At 30.6% G+C, this 3,891-nt stretch overlaps 1 protein-coding gene across 1 annotated transcript in view; it reads left to right on the top strand.

Annotated features, from left to right (window-relative positions):
- The first annotated feature begins 314 nt into the window (after nucleotides 1–314).
- The window catches only part of LOC107439718 (prolyl 4-hydroxylase subunit alpha-1), a 38,457-nt gene continuing 34,880 nt past the window's right edge, over nucleotides 315–3,891 (top strand). The window contains exon 1 of the mRNA XM_043053659.2: nucleotides 315–481. The gene's annotated coding sequence lies outside the window, so the exon portion shown is untranslated. The remainder of the gene's footprint in view (nucleotides 482–3,891) is intronic.

Below are 3,891 nucleotides of genomic sequence, written 5' to 3'. Positions count from 1 at the left end.
CACTTTGCTTAAATAGCATTTGGCATTCTATAGAATGCCTAGGAATTTTATACAATGCCTAGGGAAAGTATGTATGGAGCTACGAACAAACTCAGTGCCGGTGACCGCCATGGCATTCAACGTGTTAAACATAGCTACATTTATGAAAAATATTTGAGCTGAGTTTATTTATTTTATTGATTAGATTGATTTTCCAGTTCGTTAAAATAGGTACAACAGAGATTTTTAAGATGCGTGTAGAAAATAATCTCGGCTTTTGTTCATTTTTCATTGGAAGATGATAATCCTATAAAATGCTTTTAGTGCTTGCACCTGGTCGTAACTTGATATCATTTATTTTATGGTCTAGTTTTTCTTTTAGGATTAAGCTTTATTGCTATTGTCTGGATTGATTTTTTTTTGTGAATATGTGCTTTTGAAAAGTTTAAATTCTCTAAAGTGTACTGGTTGTTTATAAGTATCGGATAACTATATAAAATAGGTAAGTAATTTCTGGATACAATTCATGCTTTCTTATCAAATGAATGATCTCAAAATTAATAAAAAGTGAAGAAACTTAATCTGGCTGATAATCTTTTGTTTACTAAACTCTTAACCGTCTACCCACTGGACTAACAGTAGTATGTAACTAATGAGAAGCGCTGTTAAGTTAAGAGCTACGTTTAAATGATTTAACGGTGTTTTGCAGGTCTGGCAACTACTATGTTTTTTGTGAAATATTTTATGGAGTGGTAGACTTTTAAAAATCAAAGATTTTAGAATTTTCGGTAATTTTGCCAATATTTTAAAATCCTTACCACGAAAGAACTGGAACTCAGTGTCGTTGCATATGAACATTTAAATCATTTCGGATGGTTGAGTGGAAAATAAATTAGATAAATGAAAATATCATACTTAAAATGAATTCTTAGCTACCACTGAAATACATTTTAAACAAATACGGCGGAATGTTGGAAGCCTGGGAATACAATCGTTTTTACATTTGGTTTGCGCATTGAACTTATGAATGTGCCTAAGGCCGGAGTGGCCCTTTACCTATAGAAAAATGTTAAAGTGAACATAATACTACCTAATAGATAGGTAAGAAATATAAATAAACTAGCATTTGTATTAAAAGTGGTAAGTTATTTGTGATAAAATTTTTAATATATATTTTTTATGTTGCTGATTTGGTTTTATAATAAGACAACTGGGAGATTCTAAACCGAATTTAGATTTTATTATTATTTAAATATTCTATGATTGTTTTGCTCATCAAGATTAATCCAAAGACTACTGTTGCAAAAATGCATTTATTTGTTTTTACGTAAAAAGCTCGAAAAATTTATACGTAGACTAATCTATTATTTATTATGTAAACTTCTGCTTTAGTTATTTAATATATTACAAAACCAAATTTATGGTCTGCCTGGGCTCCTGAGACGAATAACGGCCTTTTCCCCATTCATCCTGCAATGAGAACTTAAGCAAAAAAACAAGAGACAGATTACATAAAATGCAACAGATAATGGCCAAACCCAAAATTCAGAACAAAACATAAAATTTGATATATTTTGTTAAAAAAAAAAAAAGGTGATGAAATAATCGGCTGTTTTGTCTTGTCTTGTAAGAGTGAGTAGTTACAAGACAAAACATAAGATTGCTAAGTTGCAAATTAAAAAGCAAGGTGGTTGAAAAGTAGCTTTTTAATTTTTGCTTGCTTAAGACTATATTTGTTCGTCTTTTTTAAGGACAGTGTTGAGTAAATCTGCTTATATATTTTAACAGTAAATTTTGATATGCCTTTCTTTAATTAACGAATAATAAGTTTAAAAGAATTAATAACTCCACTGAGCTAGAGAGAAGACATAATTGTTATAGACATATCAATTTTTGATATGCCTCTCTTTAATTAATGGATAATGAGTTTAAAAGAACTAATGAGTCCACTGAGTTAGAGAGAAGACATAATTGATATAGGCATATTTACTTTTGATATGCCTTTCTTTAATTAACGGATAATGAGTTTAAAAGAACTAATGACTCCATTGAGTTAGAGAAAAGACATAATTGTTATAGACATATCAATTTTTGATATGCCTCTCTTTAATTAATGGATAATGAGTTTAAAAGAACCAATAACTCCACTGAGCTAGAGAGAAAACATAATTGATATAGGCATATCCATTTTTGATATGCCTTTCTTTAATTAACGGATAATGAGTTTAAAAGAACTAATGACTCCATTGAGTTAGAGAAAAGACATAATTGTTATAGACATATCAATTTTTGATATGCCTCTCTTTAATTACTGGATAATGAGCTTAAAAGAACTAATGAGTCCACGCAGCTAGTGTGAAGACATAAGCTGCTATGGACACGTCTGTTTTCGATATGCATTTCTTTAATTAACGAATAATGTAAATATTAAAAAAAAACTAATAGCTCCACTGAGATAGAGAAGACATAATTGATATAGACATATCAATTTTTGATCCGCCTCTCTTTAATTAATGGATAGTGAGTTTAAAAGAACTAAGGAATCCATGGAGCTACTGCAGAGACATAAACTGCTTTGGACATGTATATTTTTATATGCTTTTCTTTAATTAATGGATGAGTTGAAAAGAACTAATGAATTCCCGGATCATCTTTTAAGATACCACTTGGACGTTTAGGGGGACTAGTCACCTACATTGCCTGGTCACAGTTCTCACATAAGAATATCTACTTTATGAAAAAAAAGTGTTCGTCACTAACTTAAGTGATTGAATTTTGTCTTATTTTCTTTACAACTTCTGTAGAACCACGATTGATCGTTTTTCATGGAATCATTCATTACGAACAATCGATGCAGTAAAACGATAAATGCAGTTCATCTTAAAATATCAAATAATGATTTGAAAATGTATAAAAATTGTTTAAGGAACAATACACTTAAAAACAAATAAATTTAAAATGATCCTAAGAAATTTGAGGGCAAAACATTTATCTACTTCGAGGGAACATTTTTACGGTGTTAAAGAATAAAAAACAGATCATATTTACTATTTTAAAAATATCTGTAAATTTTGTTTTGAACGCAATAATTTTTTCGTAATTTGAGCAATAAATCTTCGACATTAATATCAGATTTTGTTTATTCTTTGTTAGTTAGTTTGAGTACAGAAAGCTCCTTATTGTTCCTAAGACCTTCCGCTAATGTTTTCACTGGTTTTGGTTATTTCACTTTCTCTAATACATTTTTTCAACTTCTGCAATCATTTGAAATACTTCTCCAGAATGCAGAATTTGAACTCCAGAAGGCAAGGAAACTCCTGTATCAAGTATTGAGAGAAATTTTGCATTCGTGTTGGACTTTTTGATGGAACTAGCACGTATTTGAGTTATTTGGAGAGGAAAATCACGAAAACTTCCTACGGTTAGCCTGATGGCAAGGGGACTCTAACCTGTGATTCGTCTACCACAGAGGATATTTTACGTCAGCTTTGAGGTCGGGAAGAGTCGGGTGCGGAATCCGTACCGACCAGCCATTGCCGGAATTCAAACCTGTTAACCTCATTGAAAGGCGAACTCTAACCTCTCAGTCTGCATATTTCCCTTGTAGTAAATAATACAAGAAGTTGAAAGCACATTAGGTTTTATTCGGGTGAAAAAAAAATTGTGATTAACCCCTAGGGGACGGGTGATTCAGAAAAGCATTTGTACAAAATCAGAATCAGGATGTAATTTAATAAAAAACAGTAACTTAAAAGTAGTCGTTTATAATTTGACAGACTTACTTTGCTTTTATTTTAATTATTGTTAGTTTAATCATGTATATAATCAATGTTAATTCAAAGTATAACTAAATAGTTTTATTTTGAACAAAGTAATGGTGAATTAAATAAATCAAACAATTATAACTCCGCC

This window comes from Parasteatoda tepidariorum, chromosome 6, assembly GCF_043381705.1.
Source record: "Parasteatoda tepidariorum isolate YZ-2023 chromosome 6, CAS_Ptep_4.0, whole genome shotgun sequence".
NCBI lineage: Eukaryota > Metazoa > Arthropoda > Arachnida > Araneae > Theridiidae > Parasteatoda > Parasteatoda tepidariorum.
Note: the sequence above shows the minus strand (reverse complement) of the source record. Positions and strands in the feature narration are given on the sequence as shown.